At 43.9% G+C, this 20,089-nt stretch overlaps 1 protein-coding gene across 7 annotated transcripts in view; it reads left to right on the forward strand.

The window, feature by feature from the left end:
• LOC139575555 (RNA binding protein fox-1 homolog 3-like) overlaps window positions 1-20,089 on the forward strand; it is a 399,874-nt gene that overhangs the window by 74,783 nt on the left and 305,002 nt on the right. For 6 of the 7 annotated variants that reach the window (XM_071400672.1, XM_071400690.1, XM_071400609.1 and 3 more), the window contains exon 3: window positions 1,033-1,161. The exons of the other annotated variant lie outside the window; for it this stretch is intronic. The gene's annotated coding sequence lies outside the window, so the exon portion shown is untranslated. The remainder of the gene's footprint in view (window positions 1-1,032; window positions 1,162-20,089) is intronic. 7 annotated transcript variants of the gene reach the window in all.

The raw sequence follows: 20,089 nt of genomic DNA on the forward strand, positions 1-20,089 counted from the left end.
CTGACTGTGTAAGCTCAGCTCAGCTCAAAATGAGAAAGTTCATTATATGGCCGTCAAGGTGAAAGGAAGACATCTCCTGGCAGACGCAGTTAAAATGTCCACCTCTCCTACTCAGAGGAGAAAAGAGAAGGAATGAAGAGAGACAAATGCTGTTTTGTGGGGAGGTGTGTGTGAGGGAGAGCGAGTGTGTGTGTGTGTGTGTGTGTGTGTGTGTGTGTGTGTGTGTGTGTGTGTGTGTGTGTGTGTGTGTGTGTGTGTGTGTGTGTGTGTGTGTGTGTGTGTGTGTGTGTGTGTGTGTGTGTGTGTGTGTGTGTGTGTGTGTGTGTGTGTGTGTGTGTGTGTGTAATAGAGTGTGTGTAATAGAGTGTGTGTGTGTGTGTCTGTTCCAGTACAGACAAGGGCAGCAGTGTTAATGGTATTGCTCTGTAAAATGACCCTTACATCCGTTTCTTCATACATTTCCACAGTGCTTCAAAAGTCCTCATATTTTCCCCTTGTCAGCAGTGTATCATTGTTATGTGTATGTGACCTCTAGAAGGAGCTTGTGTTCCTTCATGTAGCCTTTCATGTTCAGCCTGTGCTCCCTTGTTATTTGATTGCATTCTGAATGCATTTTCCCTAACAATGAAACAGAAGGTTATCCCTGTTGACATATATCTTCTATGGTTAGTCTCCTGCGCTTTAATACAGGGCTAGCCTGTGAATATCAGTTTAATAGACAAAACTAGTTTCATTACATAATATTTGCCAACACAAGTGGATGCTTAAAATAGCTCCTCTCACTCAGTAACACTACTGTATATTATGCTGAGTGTGCCACTTATAATACAGCCTCAAGCTAAGGCAGCATTAGCCATACCTACCCTGGCGAAGCAACATTACAAATGAAGTGGTATCAGGGAAACTACTGTAGCCCTGTGTGAGGAGGAGCCACAGTGTCAGAATGGTTCCACACAGACCTATAAATGGGATGTTTGATACAGTACATACTGTAGTGTTTCATAGCAGATGTTGCTGTCCTTTGTCTCGCAGACGCTGCTTCACACAGAGTGATGCTGAGACTGGCTTAGGCTTGCAGCACCACTGAAGACTTACACGGCTCTAGACAATGACTATTAGGCCCAAGACCAGCGAACAGTGATCAACTGACCTCTGAGACAGGTAAGACTGTTACAAATGTGAACATTTACCACCCTGTGTAGATAGCTGTTACATATACTACAGAACGAGGCTCATTTCACCAACATGTAGGATACTGTTTCCTTATCCTCATATGAATAAAGTTCTCTTAGAAGTAAATCTTCATGTGTCAGAAAGTGATGTGGGCGCCGGACATGGGGGGGCTAGTGGGTCTGGGCAGGTGTGATGTAGTTGATGTTTGTATGATGTTGTTGTTTGAATATGAATGTTTTGTATTGTTAATAAAATATAAAAATACAACAAATTATAAGAGAGATGTAATTGTATACTCTACCAAAAGACAATATTATCAGGAATGAGTCTTTCCCTGTGTCCTGTGTACTCAATGACAGTCTCACTCTCAGCATCAAATAGTAGAGTTACTTGTTTACTTCACTATGAATTACGAACGCATGTTTGATTTAACTCAAATCTATCACTGCACTGCAGCATACAATAGATCTCATTCAAATTAGTCAGTTTCTGCAGTCGGGTGGAAATGTGTTGAATCTTTTCACACTCACCTCAAAGCTAGTCATCATTTTCCTTTTCAAGGGAACTTGAAAGTGGTGTCAGAAGGAGACGTGGCATGGGTTTGTGTTTGTTTTCTTCTTGCATAGAGAGTAGTTACTTTGAAAAGCGCAGGGCTGGCTCGGTGATGGAGCGTAGGATGATTCAGCAGGAATCCAACAGCCCATGTGACTGATTCACATTTGAACATAAGCAGAAATATGGCCGCTCCAGGGAGTTGCGGGGAGGAATGGAAAAATAGGCTCAAATCTCTCAGCAGCAAATGAAAAGTGTCTTTGTTTAAGTCCTGTTCTGTGTCACCTTCTCTATGGCTCACCGGTGTGTTGTGGTGTACATGGTGGTACTGATTGCTCTTATTCAAAATAAGCACCATGACAAAGATGGGGAAGAGGAGTTTTTTTTAATGTGCCTCTCCTGAAGAGGAGGGCCTGAGAGGATTATATGGCTCAGTGGGCACCGTATTGTGTAGGGAGTGGATACAGCAGGTACCCATTTGAATCCCAGCCAAGAGACAGACACAATGTTGCAGGGCATAATGTTGCCTCCCAGCAATTAAACTCTGGAGGTTTGGAGTGGTTTAGGGGGAAGCATGTTAAATTAGCCCATTTTTCCTCCCTCTCAGCCATGTCTTACGCTTATCTTCTTTCTGACCGCTTTGTAGGAGAACCTGAGAACTGTACGGAGGAGTCGTTTGCTTTGAATTCTTTAGGTGCCAAATTGAATTCCCTCCATCATTCCTCTCTCTGTGTATCATTTGCATTGACATATCCAATGCATACACATTTTCAAGTACTAAGCAAAGGCAGAGATTTCGCCCTTTATCCAAGTATCCTAGAAACACTGTGTGATCTGCTCCCGTCAGCACCACAGAACTTTCCCATACCCTTGCGTCTTTGTGTCCCTGGTTTCAGGTTGGTTGTTTACAGTACAGAGGGGTCGTGTTCCGTGCCGTTCCCCCTCCTTCCCGCAGTAGCGTTGGACAGCGGGGTCTCAAAGCCTCGTCGTCCAGGACAAATTGGTGGATAGCGGCTCATTTACTCGGAGCCGTCATGAATGGACTGTGCCGTGACTGTGTAAACAAGTGCAAAGACTCCCAAGGGCATTCCTGCATAAATAATGACTCCAGGAGATGTTTGCCATTTGTACCACTCACTGGCTGCAGACATGGGTCAACTAGTCTCCTCTATTGGGAGGCTTCAGTAAACAACAGCCATTAAGTTTACCTGCCTGTGTGTGGGAGCATCCTCATTGGCTGCTGGGCCTTCTTGGCTTCTCTCCCCATTCAGACTCTTCCTGTTCATCTGTTCATAGCACTCGGTCCCGTGTGGCTCAGTTGGTAGAGCATGGCGCTTGCAACGCCAGGGTTGTGGGTTCATTCCCCACGGGGGGACCAGGATGAATATGTATGAACTTTCCAATTTGTAAGTCGCTCTGGATAAGAGCGTCTGCTAAATGACTTAAATGTAAAATGTAAATTTCCATCTCTCCTGGTGAACGGCAAGGTTTTATGTAGCTTTTGAAGTGATGTAACAGAGGGACTATTGAGAGTGTGTTCAAGTCTTACATGCTGTGTTTACTTGAGCATCATCTTCACCAGGCTTCACTTCATCCAGTCAACTGTGTTTTCAGGAATCCACTCAGGTCTTAACACCAGCTGTAAACACTGACTACTCAGATTGTGGGGCATATCCAAAAGCCTGTATAGGTTTGAGCTCTAAGCGTGGGTTTGAGGGAGAATGGCTAGCATGAGGTTCAGCTCTGCAAGGGAAGGTGATGTGACAGCGGGAGAGGGAGGCAGAGTGAGCGGGAGCGTGAGAGAGAGAGGAGGAAATAAAGACAAAGAAACACCCACTCCTCATTAGCTTAAGCATCGTGTGTATCCATCATCCTGTAAAATAACATCTGAAAAAAGAGAAAGCCCACGTCTGCCGCGTGGCAACATGGGATGGAGATATAAAATGAATCTCTGCACTTAGGCGATGCCATCTGTTCATCTGGGTGGAGAGCACGCCTTTACGCCACACGTTCTTTCTCCCTCCCTCTCTCTCTCTCTGTCTCTTTCTACTCAACCGCCAGAGAAACCATCTTTGCTCAGAAACCAGAGAGCTCAACAAAACGACATGCCTCAATGCCAACCCCGGGGCTATGTTTTTTCCTCTTGTTCTTAATTTCCCTGATAGTGTGCATATCTTTATCCAGTTTTTGATACAATATACGAAAAACATAGTGACATAATACAATTTGAGCTCCATGTGAGAAATAGGATTATCTTGGGCGAGATTGTCAGCGACGTGTTACGGTAATCACTTTCTTCCAGGAGCCGAGAGACGTGACTCACTCGCAACTTGACCCGCTGTCATTATCTATTCCGTCTGACAGTATTTATGCAGTTTGCTTGATTTGGTTTTCCTTCAGGTGCTTTAAAAAATGAATGGAGAGCCCAATAATATATATATAAATGTGGAATAATGAAAAATAAGTAATCCCCCTTGCAAATTGGAACAAGGAGTAAATCCTGGTCCACCTTGGGGCCCCAGCCAGCTACCCAGCCAGTCAGTCAGTTGGTCCGTGTTGTGTTGTTGCTCCAGACGTTGTGGATCGTCAGTGCGGTGGAGCTGTGTGTTCTCTAGGTCTCCTCTCCACATCTAGTCAGACTCCCCAGTGTTCTAATTGATACAGGATGTGTTTCCCAGGCCTCTGGAGGAAGGTCACAATGCATGACTTTCACACACTATGGAGCCACACAGAACAGAACATTCACAAATAAGGCTCCTCTCTCACCCATAAAACTGTTAATTTTTTCCCCCCAATTCTCTCAAAAGTTAATGTACAGTCAGGAAAAAAGACAAAAAAAGAAATGTAACAAATACTGAGCTATATTGTATGCTAAAACAATTGGGAAATGATTATTTTATACTTATATAATTGCTCAGAGAAACAGATTTTGTTTAACAAGTCATATTTATTTCTGAAGAAGATAGGGGTCAAAATGATTGGCACCCCTGTTTTAAATACCTTTCAATACTTCACCTTACGAGGATAACGGCACTGAGCCTTTTTATCAAATGTTTTATGACATTGGGGAACACATTAGGAGGGATCTTAGACCATTCCTCCATACAGAATTTTTTCAGATCCTTGATATCCTTTGTCTGCGCTTATTCTTCAATTCAAACCACAGGTTTTCAATGGGGTTCAAGTCCAGAGACTGAGATGGCCATTGCAAAATGTTGATTTTGTAGTCAACTAACCATTTGTGGATTTTGATGTGTGCTTGGGGTTATTGTCTTGCTGGAAGATCTACTTACGTCCCAAGTTTCAGCCTCCTAGCAGAGGCAACCAAGTTTTTGGCAAAAATGTCCTGGTACTGGGTGAAGTTCATGATGCTGTTGACCTTAACAAGGGCCCCAGGACCAGTAGAAAGATGGTAGGTATGGGGTTCTGTTCTGCTTATGCATCCTTATTTCGATGCCAAAACCACCACTGGAGTGCGTGGCCAAAGAGCTTAATTTTTATGTCGTCTGACCATAGCACCAGTTCCAATTCAAGTGCCAATGCCGTTTAGCAAACTCCAGGCGTTTCCATTTGTTGGATGACATGAAAATAGAGCTCTTTGGCCGCACACACTAGTGGCAGGTTTGGTGTCAAAAAAAGTTACGTAAGAAAAAATAACTCCATACCTACTCTAAAATATGGTGGAGTATTTTTGATGTTATGGGGCTATGTTGCTTCCTCTGGTGCTGTGGTACTTTACCCAGTACCAGAACAGTTCTTCCAGCAAGTCAATAAGCCCAACTATCAATATCCACAAATAAATAGTTAATTGACCAGACAATCCACATTTTGCAATGGCCATCTTAATCTCCAAACTTGAACCCCATTGAAAACCTGTGGTTAGAAATACTAGAACGGAAAATCCACACAGTTTAGATAGAAAGGTTGACATCCTTCAACAGTTGAACACTTTGAAGCTTGAATATGACACAATAAACACCCGGTATGCAGAGATTGCTGCCATGAAATCCAAGGACCAATATGTTGAGCAAGGTGAAAGTGCAGGGAAAATGCTTGCTTGGTAAAGTAAGGAAGAGGAACATATCATCCATAGCATTCGAACCCCAGATGGGAGCATAACAATGGATACTTCTGAAATAACTGAGTCTTTAAAACCTTTAATCACAATCTGTATCAATCTGAAAACATTCAAAGGATGATATAAACTATTTCCTTAATGAGGCCATTTTAGCAATTATAAGTGAAGCCGAGAAGATGTATATGATAGAAACATTACCCCAGGTAAACTGTTGGAGGCCATCAATAATGTACAAAACAGGAACTCTCCTGGTAATGATGCACTCCCAGTGGAATGTTACAGACACTTTCTTCCCAAATGACTAAAGCCTATGTTCTTATCCTTACTTATACTTTCTAACTATGACTTTTCAAGCTTAGGAAGTACATTTAAGTGGAAATGGACAAAGACACATATGCAATATATGGGTGTACTGATACCATGCAATCTGGAGGAGGCATATACAATTAATTACTGTCCTTTAATAGATGGGCTTGAATCCGATGTTCAGAGATGGAGATCTCTCCCAATTTCTATGTTATGTAGGATCAACATAATCAAAATGAGTATATTACCAATGCTGATATACTTATTCCAGGCCTCGTCAGTTTCAATTCCATCCAACTTTTAAAATAAAATAAATGGCCTGCTCTCCAACTTTATTTGGACAGGAAAGACCTCAAGAGTCAAATAGACTGTTTAACACTTACCCTATGAAGCTGGAGGTCTTGGACAGCATCATGTTAAGATGTATTACTGGGCTGCACAACTGCGTTCACTTAAACAATGTACAACAGACAATCCTTGTCTATGGAGGAGTATAGAAGACATACATGGTATACCCTATGATCTAAAATATATTCACTAGTTCAGGCCCAAGGCATTGAAGAAAAAAACGGACAATCCAATGATTCTCATTCGTATTTGGGAAAATTTACATAAATGAATGAGGTGGAAAGAAGCAATATTGCCAAGCACCCCTATTTGGGGTAACCTCACCTTACCTCCAACATTTAATGACACATTTAAGTCCTGGTTCATAATTAGCATCAGGAATTTGGAGCATGTGTTCTATGATGGCTCTCTACTGATCCAAGGCCGATATCTTATAGTTCTTACAATTCAGATATCTTATTCAATCGCTTCAACAGAGTCTGGACGAACCAAAGGCATCGAGCATAGAAAAATACTGAAAGAAATTGAGGAGAACCGTTGGTCACAGATACGTGAAAATGTTCATACCTGCTCCTACAACCTACTACTGTTATATAATTCATAAGGACTTATTACACTCCTGCCAGGATGCATGTAATGCACCCAGAAATGTCACATTTCTGTTGGAGATGCAACAATCACAATGCTGTGGTCCTGTGACAAACTAACACCATTTTGGGATAATATACTGTATGTGCTACCATTTCATTGTGTCTAAGAATTTATATCCATCCACCTCCACGATTATGTCTGTTGGGAAATGTAAATATTGGTGATCAATATCAGAGAAAGTTTTGTTATCTAGGTTTAAATGCTGCAATACATTGGAAAGCCTCATATTCACCCGTAATAACAAACTGGAGGACAGAACTATCTAGTTACTTCCCACTAGACTCTATATATTATAAAGTCAAACATAGACCAGACATATTTGACAGAGTTTGGAGGCAGTATGTGGACAATCTCGGAGACTGTGGTGCTTGAATGGAGGTGACGGCTACTTGTGTCACGTTTGTGTGCCGGTCAGGGCTGGGGGGCTCTGGGGTTTCCAACTTGCTGGCTGGATGTAGTTGTGCGCCTGTTGGTGGGTTGGGGTTTCCTGGTTCCAACTGGCGCATGGGCACAGCATTGTTTTGGAAGGCAGAGGGCTATTTTGTGTTTTTGTGTGCTATTGTGGGCAAGTGTGGGCATGTTGTTGTGTGTGATTGTGTGTGAGTGTGGACATGTTGTTGTGTGTGATTGTGGGCGAGTGTGGGCATGTTGTTGTGTGTGACTGTGGGTGAGTGTGGGTGAGTGTGGGCATGTTGTTGTGTGTGATTGTGGGCGAGTGTGGGCATGTTGTTGTGTGTGACTGTGGGTGAGTGTGGGTGAGTGTGGGCATGTTGTTGTGTGTGATTGTGGGCGAGTGTGGGCATGTGGTTGTGTGTGATTGTGTGTGAGTGTGGGCATGTTGTTGTGTGTGATTGTGGGCAAGTGTGGGCATGTTGTTGTGTGTGATTGTGTGTGAGTGTGGGTGAGTGTGGGCATGTTGTTGTGTGTGATTGTGTGTGAGTGTGGGCATGTTGTTGTGTGTGATTGTGGGCGAGTGTGGGCATGTTGTTGTGTGTGATTGTGGGTGAGTGTGGGTGAGTGTGGGCATGTTGTTGTGTGTGATTGTGTGTGAGTGTGGGCATGTTGTTGTGTGGGATTGTGGGCAAGTGTGGGCATGTTGTTGTGTGTGATTGTGTGTGAGTGTGGGCATGTTGTTGTGTGTGATTGTGGGCAAGTGTGGGCATGTTGTTGTGTGTGATTGTGTGTGAGTGTGGGCATGTTGTTGTGTGTGATTGTGGGTGAGTGTGGGTGAGTGTGGGCATGTTGTTGTGTGTGATTGTGGGTGAGTGTGGGCATGTTGTTGTGTGTGATTGTGTGTGAGTGTGGCCATGTTGTTGTGTGTGATTGTGTGTGAGTGTGGGTGAGTGTGGGCATGTTGTTGTGTGTGATTGTGTGTGAGTGTGGGCATGTTGTTGTGTGTGATTGTGGGCGAGTGTGGGCATGTTGTTGTGTGTGATTGTGGGTGAGTGTGGGTGAGTGTGGGCATGTTGTTGTGTGTGATTGTGTGTGAGTGTGGGCATGTTGTTGTGTGGGATTGTGGGCAAGTGTGGGCATGTTGTTGTGTGTGATTGTGGGCAAGTGTGGGCATGTTGTTGTGTGTGATTGTGGGTGAGTGTGGGTGAGTGTGGGCATGTTGTTGTGTGTGATTGTGGGTGAGTGTGGGCATGTTGTTGTGTGTGATTGTGGGCGAGTGTGGGCATGTTGTTGTGTGTGACTGTGGGTGAGTGTGGGTGAGTGTGGGCATGTTGTTGTGTGTGATTGTGTGTGAGTGTGGGCATGTTGTTGTGTGTGATTGTGGAAGATTGTGGGCATGTTGTTTTGTGTGACTGTGGGTGAGTGTGAGTGAGTGTGGGCATGTTGTTGTGTGTGATAGTGGGTGAGTGTGGGTATGTTGTTGTTTGTGATTGTGGGTGAGTGTGGGCATGTTGTTGTGTGTGATTGCGGGTGAGTGTGGGCATGTTGTTGTGTGTGATAGTGGGTGAGTGTGGGCATGTTGTTGTGTGTGACTGTGGGTGAGTGTGGGTGAGTGTGGGCATGTTGTTGTGTGTGATTGTGGGTGAGTGTGGGTGAGTGTGGGCATGTTGTTGTGTGTGATTGTGGGCAAGTGTGGGCATGTTGTTGTGTGTGATTGTGTGTGAGTGTGGGCATGTTGTTGTGTGTGACTGTGGGTGAGTGTGGGTGAGTGTGGGCATGTTGTTGTGTGTGATTGTGTGTGAGTGTGGGCATGTTGTTGTGTGTGATTGTGGGCGAGTGTGGGCATGTTGTTGTGTGTGACTGTGGGTGAGTGTGGGGGAGTGTGGGCATGTTGTTGTGTGTGATTGTGGGTGAGTGTGGGCATGTTGTTGTGTGTGATTGTGTGTGAGTGTGGGCATGTTGTTGTGTGTGATTGTGTGTGAGTGTGGGTGAGTGTGGGCATGTTGTTGTGTGTGATTGTGTGTGAGTGTGGGCATGTTGTTGTGTGTGATTGTGGGCGAGTGTGGGCATGTTGTTGTGTGTGATTGTGGGTGAGTGTGGGTGAGTGTGGGCATGTTGTTGTGTGTGATTGTGTGTGAGTGTGGGCATGTTGTTGTGTGGGATTGTGGGCAAGTGTGGGCATGTTGTTGTGTGTGATTGTGGGCAAGTGTGGGCATGTTGTTGTGTGTGATTGTGGGTGAGTGTGGGTGAGTGTGGGCATGTTGTTGTGTGTGATTGTGGGTGAGTGTGGGCATGTTGTTGTGTGTGATTGTGGGTGAGTGTGGGCATGTTGTTGTGTGTGATTGTGGGCGAGTGTGGGCATGTTGTTGTGTGTGACTGTGGGTGAGTGTGGGTGAGTGTGGGCATGTTGTTGTGTGTGATTGTGTGTGAGTGTGGGCATGTTGTTGTGTGTGATTGTGGGCAAGTGTGGGCATGTTGTTTTGTGTGACTGTGGGTGAGTGTGAGTGAGTGTGGGCATGTTGTTGTGTGTGATAGTGGGTGAGTGTGGGTATGTTGTTGTTTGTGATTGTGGGTGAGTGTGGGCATGTTGTTGTGTGTGATTGTGGGTGAGTGTGGGCATGTTGTTGTGTGTGATAGTGGGTGAGTGTGGGCATGCTGTTGTGTGTGATTGTGGGCGTTTGTGGGCATGTTGTTGTGTGTGACTGTGGGTGAGTGTGGGTGAGTGTGGGCATGTTGTTGTGTGTGATTGTGGGTGAGTGTGGGTGAGTGTGGGCATGTTGTTGTGTGTGATAGTGGGTGAGTGTGGGTATGTTGTTGTTTGTGATTGTGGGTGAGTGTGGGCATGTTGTTGTGTGTGATTGTGGGTGAGTGTGGGCATGTTGTTGTGTGTGATAGTGGGTGAGTGTGAGCATGTTGTTGTGTATGATAGTGGGTGAGTGTGGGCATGTTGTTGTGTGTGATTGTGGGTGGGTGTGGGCATGTTGTTGTGTATGATAGTGGGTGAGTGTGGGCGTGTTGTTGTGTGTGATTGTGGGTGAGTGTGGGCATGTTGTTGCGTGTGATAGTGGGTGAGTGTGGGCATGTTGTTGTGTATGATAGTGGGTGAGTGTGGGCATGTTGTTGTGTGTGATTGTGGGTGAGTGTGGGCATGTTGTTGTTTGTGATTGTGGGTGGGTGTGGGCATGTTGTTGTGTATGATAGTGGGTGAGTGTGGGCGTGTTGTTGTGTGTGATAGTGGTGGATGTTTTATTTTTGTGTTGTATTGTTTCTGCTTTGGTATTTTGTTCATTAAAAATAATAACATAAGAGCAGACGAAGGATATCAAGGATCTGGAAAGATTCTGTATGGAGAAATGGTCTAAGATCCCTCCCATTGTGTTTTCCAATCTCATAAAACATTTTAGAAAAAGGCTCAGTGCCATTATATCCTCGCAATGTGAGGTATTAAAAGTTATTAAAAACAGGGGTGGCAAATCTCTCTACCCCTATCTTTTTAAGAGAAAAACATATTACAAAATCTCTTTCTCTGAGAAATTGTATTAGTATGAAATAATATAATTAGCCAATTCTTTTAGCATACAATATAGCTCAGTATTTGTATTTTTTGCTCATCTTTATCAAGGTTGCCAGTCATTTTGGACCTGACTGTAGATACATCTATAATTTTTGGAGTAGTGCACACGTTTGGCAATCTGATCGTTTGGCCTCATTTGATCAAAAAGGCCAATCAGAACTTCAGGTGCAGCAATGATTAAAGGGAATCATATCACCCCGTACCCAAACTAAAGCACCTTCGGCCTCCCTGTGGTCAGTGGATTAACATGAGAGCGTGTTTGTCTGTGATCTGTGCCCAGGAATCTGGGAGGTGCATATTTTCCTCTCATCTTTGCCAAACGGTGACACATGGCTGGCCATGCATCATGTTTGAGTGCTTGGCTGGCTGACGTCTAGTCATCTCTCCACGGCCCTTCGGCCTGCTTTCCCAGGCCGTAAAGAGGACATCCATCAGGACAGGTGTAATTTGCCGTGCAGTCGCCGCTTCTTTGCCAATACAATTTGTTAACCAATTGTTAAATGCGTACGTGATTGAATGCCTGCCGTACGACCCTTATGGATATGATAAAATGATTTGCTTCATGTTTCTCTCGCTTGTTTTCCAGAAATCAACTTGACACGTTATTTAACCCAGCCGTGATTTATATCGGACGGCTTTTCATTTTGAAAAGGTATTTTTTTAAAGGGATATGTAAACAAATTTTTGATCACATAAATCTTTGACCTGTTGTCAGTGGCTCAGCGGAATGAAGAGGATAGTGGTCTATGGAGCAATGTTGTGAGTCATATTTTACTGAAATAATGATGAATTTATGCAAGGAGAGACAAGATCCTCGTTTTAATCTCCCAGTAGAACATGGTCTAGATGAAATGGTTGCTGAGCTTTTAGCTTCCACAGTTACCTCAGCAATTTGTCAGTCTAACTGGTATACACTGGCGGGAAGTGACATGCCAGTCTCCAATGGCCCACGCTAAATGTACTTCACGCTTCAAAGTATCTGTTGTTCACTGACATTGAGGTGACCCGGAAAATTCTATGTTATTAAATGCTTGTAGAAGTTTAAACCAATGACCGCAGTGTGTTTCCTCAACTCAACGACCCCTTTTTATTCTTTACCAGTTGTTTGAGTAGCAACCTTTTGTCTGGGCAGGTGTCAACAACATCACCAATAAGTGTCCTTTCCCAGACAATCTCTTTGTACCAGACCACTTCTAAAGTCACTGCAGGGCTTTTGTATGTTGTTTTTCACCCTGACTACACTTAATGTCTCCATCTCTTTAAACATGAAAGGATTATTTTGATATGATTCCTTTGAAATTCCCAACATCAAAGCTGACAGCCTTATTTGCTTCGTAGTGTATTTCCCTGCTCAGGTCACGTCACATGTGTCTGTAGTAATGAATCATGAATCAGATGCTATTGACTTTTGGGCGTGCAGAGATATCTCAGCCATGCAGATTTAAAGCTTGCACTATATGAACAGAAACGACATGAGGGAATCACTGTGGTGTGATCTTAGGTCTCAGGGGTGGCCCCGCTTGTCAGAATGTGCTGTTGCAGGATCTTCCTGATGAAGTCATTAAGAAGTCATTAAGAAACCATTAAGAATCATTATGTCGGCGAGGTGGCACTCTGGTGTGCGCACAGTGAAGCACCAGGCAGCAGGAAAACTTGTTAATCACGCAGTTTATTTGTTTCCCCAGTGTGGGACTGTAAATACTACGACACTGTGTTGAAGTGTACCACCTAATGAAAGTCTGTATTAGCTCCTCTGCCAGTGTGTGTGAACGGCCGTCTCCAGAGGGGCTGCCTCATCATCGCATGGTGGCTTCCGCTTCTCTAGCTAACTCGCTAAAGCAATAAACAAGAGCACACATTTTTGATTTAGTTCACTCATTTTGACCCCTAATCTGCCAGGTGTTTGATTTATGGAACGTCAGAGATATCAGGGATTGCATTAAAGGCAGAAGAGACGTGCGCTAGCAGCGTAGCCGCCGGTGTCGGTTAGTACACACTGGACTGTGTTTGTGTGTGTATCTCTCTGTGTGTGTATCGCTCTGTGTGTGTATTCATCAGTTTGTGTGTGGATATGTCTGAGGGAGTGTCTGCACTTGGCGTGTGTCTAGACATGACTTGGGCGAGTGTGTTTTTCCAGCTGATTGTGTTTGACAACTAGAAGGCCCATCCCGTGACAGGGTGGGAGGAGGAGTCACTGAAGAACCCTTATCTCCCTCATTAGGCCTAAGAGAGATGTCGCCTTTCCCCATAATTATCTCTATACACTAAATCTCTCATTAGGATGCCTGTCTAATCTGAACCCTCTGAGAGACAGAGAGGACTCAGTGGAGCCAGTCTTGGGGAGGCGTTAGGAGGACCATGGGGGAGGCGTGTCTAAAGGGCTCAGGTGCCTGGCTCTATCTTCTATTTCAGATTAAATGAGGTCTGCTTGGCCCCTGAAGAAGTGCTGCCTGTTCTCTTTAAATACCTCGTGTGGGTCAGACATCCCGGCACTAATCAGGGTGTGTGTCAGGGAGTGACGGGATGGAGATAGAGTGGGGCTTGACCAATTTGAGCTTTATTGTGGGCTCAAGTAGTTATTTCTCCATCTTTGTTTTGGAATTGTTAGCCATAGTCGAGCGCCAGCCTGTAATATAGCACAAGTAGAAACACATTGTGCCAACAGATGTTGTCGAAAAGCTGCCATGTTTATTTAATAAGTTGTTTGCCTCAGCCCACACTTGTCTTGGACATCCTCTCCCTTCTGTCTGTCAAACTGAGTATTCACCTTTCCTCTGACTATACCCACCCAGGTCAACCAACTTCCCTCACGGCTTAATCCTTGTTGTGTGTAAACACATTAACTGGCAATTAATATGGAGATTCTGCTCCAGATGTGCTTGTAAGTGTGAATTTTGGACTTGGCAAGTGAGACTTTGGTCCATATGGGTGAGCTGCTGCAGCAATATTCCACCTGTTTCCGCCGCCATTATTGTACACTGGTATACAAATGGCTCTCAAGCCAAAGACAGAATAAGAGCAGTAGCATTTGGTGTGGGTCTACTGAGGAGCAGAAATAGCTCATATTTGCAGTACTTTTTACACCTAGTGGTGTACATGAGTTAAAACATAGCAAGGTAAACTGATTTAGTTTAAAGAAGAATTAACAATTATTTTATGTTAAAGTAAAACCTGTAATTCAACAGCAAAGTGTGTACTAAATGCATCTGCCATATCACAAAAAGGATTAGGATTAATTTGTTTATGAATAATCAAAGCGGTATTACATAAACGGCTGATAAGTCTTACACTGCGTAACAAAAACACGATTATACTTTTCTGAGTGTGAGACTGAGTGGAATACTTAAGTAAGTTTGTAATTTGACAGCTTTCTCTCCTGTATAAGAGAGAAAAGTCACAATACCATTAGATTGCAATAACTCTGTGAAGATGTTCAACGTGAAAATGGCGGAGTGCCTTCATTTTACCGCCTCCTCTACTTTTTAATGTCAAGTGTGCATATTTGGGAAAGAGCTGGCAAAAAGACTGCTTGACACATGCCTCATGTGATATTCTCTCTAATCTGGGGACATGAAATGGAAAGCGGTCACGTTATTCAGTGCTCACTGGCAGCATGCAGAGCTTTGACTTAAATTAGCCATCGATGTTAAGAGCGATAAGAGAGAGAGGAACACACAGTGGAGCAGCAGTATCCCTCCGCATGAGAAGCTGGGGCTAGGAGCTCTGTTCCAAATGCTAGCCTGCCTAGCCACAACCTCCCACTCACCGCCACATGAGAAGCTGGGGCTAGGAGCTCTGTTCCAAATGCTAGCCTGACTAGCCACCTCCCACTCACCGCCACATGGGGGGCTGTGCTCAAAATGTGTGTCTGCCGGCGCAGCCCGGATGGACCAGTGCTCCCCTGATGGTAGCATCCTTCCCCTGAGGTCTGCTCAGCGCCCATGGGGAAGGGGAGCAAGGCGTTAGCTAGCAGAAGCTGGACACAGTTTCTCTCCCTGGCATGGGCGTCATGTTGGCTCTGGCCAGCCCTCAGTCGGCCAACAGTTCTGTCTTTTCCGGCCGGCCTGGGTGCCCGCATGTGGCCTGGCACAGTGTGCCGTGAGCTTGGCATCCCGGACAAACAACAGGAGGTGGAGGCTTCCTCTCTCTCCTGATGATCTGCTCCAAGGACGATTTCCTTTCTTTCTACACTGGATGAGGTAACACTAGTCTGACGCTGTCTTAGAGAATAGGATAGCATATAATGCAATATAGAATAGAAATGAATTGTAGTTTATAGAGTATAATAATTTAATTATTCTTCATTCTTAATACCACATGTGTCACGTTCCTGACCTTATTTCCTTTGTTTAGTCTTTGTTTAGTTGGTCAGGACGTGAGCTGGGTGGGCATTCTATGTTTTGTGTTTCTATGTTGGGTTTATTGTTTGGCCTAATATGGTTCTCAATCAGAGGCAGGTGTTTGTCATTGTCTCTGATTGGGAACCATATTAAGGTAGGCTGTTTCTCACTGTTTGTTTGTGGGTGATTGTTCCTGTTCGTGCGTTCATGTGTTTTATGTTCTCTCGTTCAAGACTGTAGGGTCATTGGTTTCGTTTTGTTTATTGTTTTGTTCGTGTTAAAGTAAGTGTTCCAATAAATATGGAAACGTACAACGCTGCGCTTTGGTCCCCCTCTCTTTCACCATACGACGATCGTTACAACATGGATATTCAGGACCACTAATTGCTGGATAAACCAGGCTGAAGTCAAGATAGAAAATAACAATGTTTATACCTTTATATATACATACATTAACAAACATCCCCTCACGCTTTGTACAGTACAGTATATACAGTGCATTCGGAAACTATTTAGACCCCTTGATTTTTTCCACATTTTGTTACGATACAGCCTTATTATAAAATTGATTAAATAGTTGTTTTCCCTCATCAATCTGCACACAATACCCCATAATGGCAAAGCAAAACAGGTTTTTAGACATTTTTGCACATAAAAAAAAGGAAATATTACATTTACATAAGTATTCAGACCCTCTACTCAGTTCACGTTGAAGCACCTTTGGCAGCAATTGCAGCCTTGAGTCTTCTTAGGTATGACACTACAAGCTTGGGAGTTTCTCCCATTCCTCTCTGCAGATCCTCTCAAGCTCTGTCGGGTTGGATGGCTATTTTCAGGTTTCTTCAGAGATGTTCGATTGGGTTCAAGTCCGAGCTCTGGCTGGGCCACTCAAGGACATTCAGAGACTTGTCCCGAAGCCAATCCTACATTGTCTTGGCTGTGTGCTTACAGTTATAGTCCTGTTGGAAGGTGAACCTTAACCCCATTCTGAGTACCTGAGTACTCTGGAGCGGGAGTTCATCCGTTCATCTTTGCCTCATTCCTGACTAGTCTCCCAGTCCCTGCCCTGAAAAACATCGCCACAGCATGATGCTGCCACCACCATACTTCACCGTAGGGATGGTGCCAGGTTTCCTCCAGATGTGACGCTTGGCATTCAGGCCAAAGACTTCAGTCTTGGTTTCATCAAACCAGAGAATATTGTTTCTCATGGTCTGAGAGTATTTAGGTGCCTTTTGGCAAACTCATAGTGGGCTTTACTGAAGAGTGGCTTCCGTCTGGTCACTCTACCATAAAGGCCTAATTGGTGGAGTGCTGCAGAGATGGTTGTCATTCTGGAAGGTTCTCCCATCTCCACAGAGGAACTCTAGAGCTCTGTCAGAGTGACCATCGGGTGCTTAGTCACCTCCCTGACCAAGGCCCTTCTCCCCCGATTGCTCAGTTTGGCCGGGCGGCCAGCTCTAGGAAGAGTCTTGGTGGTTCCAAACTTCTTCCATTTAAGAATGATGGAGGCCAATGTGTTCTTGGGGATCTTCAATGCTGCAGACATTTTTTGGTATCTTTACCCAGATCTGTGCTGGAAACAATCCTATCTCGGAGCTCTATGGACAATTCCTTCGACCTCATGGCTTGGTTTTTGCTCTGACATGCACTGTCAACTGTGGGACCTTATATTGACAGGTGAGTGCCTTTCCAAATTATGTCCAATCAATTGAATTTACCGCAGGTGGACTCTAATCAAGTTGTAGAAACATCTCAAAGATGATCAATGGAAACAGAATGCACCTGAGCTCATTTTCGAGTCTCATAGCAAAGTTTTTTCAAAATGTCTAAAAACCTGTTTTAGCTTAGTCATTATGTGGTATTGTGTGTAGATTGCTGAGGGTTTTGTATTTTACTTAATCAATTTCAGAATAAGGCTTTATCATTAAAAAAAGAATACTTTCCAAAAGCCTGTACAACGTAAACATCTCTGCCCACATAACAGATATTAGGTCAAAATGTAATTTATTAATATCAACAGATGCTCTGAGGAAGTAAATGTGAAACAGCAAACTTGCCCACTCTTAGGAGGAAACACAGTGCAAGAGAAGAGAGCATCCTCCATGCCTCCTATTTCTGGAAGCAAGCTGTCAAAGGTCAGTAGGACCAGTAGTGGGAGGGGAAACCATCCAAGACATCCCTCCATGTTTATCTTCTCTCCGAGCTCCAAAAGTAACACCTCTATTTTATTCGAGTTACATCTCTATTATTGTTATTATTGTGTCTGTCAGCCCAACTCCTATTGATCGTACAGTGTAGCTAATGAGCTGGAAGCTACGCTCCCTGCTTCCAGAAAGTGACTGGAGAGCGATTTGAATCCTTAAAAGTCCTCCAGACATGGCGTGGAGGGATCTCTCATTAGCATAGAGTACTATGTGGAAGGAAGGCTAGTCTTGAGACCTGTAACGGTCGTCTGTTGAAGAAGGTGTGGACCAAAGCGCAGCGTGGTAAGTGTTCATACTTTTTTAATTAAAACTGAACACTGAGACAAAATAACCAAAAATAGAACAACACGAAAACAGTTCTGTATGGTGCAGACACAAAACAGAAAACAACTACCCACAAAAACCATGTGGGAAAAAGCTACCTAAGTATGGTTCTCAATCAGAGACAACGATAGACAGCTGCCTCTGATTGAGAACCACACCCGGCCAAAACAACAAAGAAATACAAAACATAGAAAATTAACATAGAATGCCCACCCAAATCACACCCTGACCAAACCAAAATAGAGACATAAAAAGCTCTCTGCGGTCAGGGCGTGACAAGACCGCTGATGAAAATAAAGGAATCTGTATTTTAAAGCAGCGCCCTTCCTGTAACCCCCATAATTCATGCTGTTTATGATGTAAATATTTCAGAGGGGTGAGATGACCCCACAGCATGGCCAAAGGCCATTAATAATCATAAAAATGTGAACCTCCCTCTCAATGATTAATTGCATGCAATTTGCATTATGCTTTGTTTGCGGTGAGCTTTAAGCAATTTCCTACAAGCCAAGCACAACTGCTCCGAAGTAAACCAAGGCTACTTCAAAGTGATTTTCGCTTCCATGTTATTAGTTAATTTACATTTCTCCCCGTAGAGGTTTCAAGATGGAGTGAGCCAGCAGGAAATACCGCAAATTCACTGAATGTCAACAAACAACAAGCATTACTGCACATTGGTGTTTGAGAGAGTTTTCTTCATATCTTCACTGGTTGTTATGTGACCTTCAGATGTAATGGTTTTATAATGTGGTTACTTAAAGGTTACTCAATGTATTTTTCACATGGACAAGCAGTATGCTTTGTAAAATTTGTATCAGAAACAATGATAAAATCCCATTTTGTTGTATTTTTGTCTGATCTGATGGTTATTGTTACTAGGCTATGAAATATTCAAACCCTTGCAAACCCAGCCTGATATCTTGGCACCTTCACCCGCAGTCTACTGGCTTGGGCAAGGACAATTTTCTATGTCAATGAGATCAGAAAAAGCATGCATATTCAACATTTGCTAGAGTGTTTATATAGCAGATTGAGGTCCAAGATTACAAGGTCCCCTGTTCACCCTATCATGTCTCAGCCTCCCTCAGTGACTGACCTAAAGCCACTGCTCTCACTTGTTCTCCACACTGAAGAACTGCACTGTGGTCAGATTTGTGTATTTGCTACCATAATGTCCAACAATAGACGTTATGAAACTACAGTACAAAGGAATATATCATTATTGTTCACTACAGCCCAGCAGAAAGTGTTGGCTGACTTTGTAATGTTGGCACCATAGTGTTTTAGCAGGTATAGTAACTGGTTAACCAATTCCTGGTGATCAGACAGACAGACAGGCCGACTGAGGCAAGGCAAGACTAGCTAAAGAAAGAGGCTCTCTAGTGGGACATTAAAGGCCCTGGCGGTCAATAATCTTATTTGATGTGGATTCTTCAAACGCTGAACTGACGGGGGGCTCAATTGGAGGTTGGCCTGGGTTACAAACCACTACCCCCCCTACCACCATCACCACCACTACTAGCACCACCATGCGCACAGACAATACATCTTCAGCCCCTGTGGAACAGGTGCGGGCAATTTAATCGCAGCTCAGCCGACATGATGTCTGATTGGACTGGAGCCGCATCAGATTGTTCCCTCCAATTGAGCTGTGACCAGCTGACATTTTCACAGTATTTAATAAAAGCCACTCTTGATTAGCAAGGCCTTACCACAATCTTTTTATTTATTCGCTGTGGCAGAAAAGCATTAATTCATAGTAATTAATTAACAAGTGGTGGAGGGCCTGGCCACAGCACAGCTGCCTCCTCTGGGAGAGAGGCTGGTGGGAGGAGGCAAAAGGAACAGACTCCTTGGCCCTGATTAGATGCAGTCCATTCTCAGCCCTCCCCATGACACTTTTACTGTCTAATGATAGCCTGCTAACGCTACAGTGGAGTACCTGACTTTACTTCACATTGGAACTAGACTCATGTTACTGTCTGCAGCATCAGCTCCCATTATTGTTACCACACTGCCTAGCTAGCGCTTTAGTGGTTTAATAAGGATACACAATCAAAACATCTAGAATAGGCTCTAATGTTGGGATACACATATTTTTTTATCAACTGTTACATACTGAATGAATCATTTAATACCTGAT

Source organism: Salvelinus alpinus, chromosome 1, assembly GCF_045679555.1.
Source record: "Salvelinus alpinus chromosome 1, SLU_Salpinus.1, whole genome shotgun sequence".
In the NCBI taxonomy this organism is placed as follows: Eukaryota; Metazoa; Chordata; class Actinopteri; order Salmoniformes; family Salmonidae; genus Salvelinus; species Salvelinus alpinus.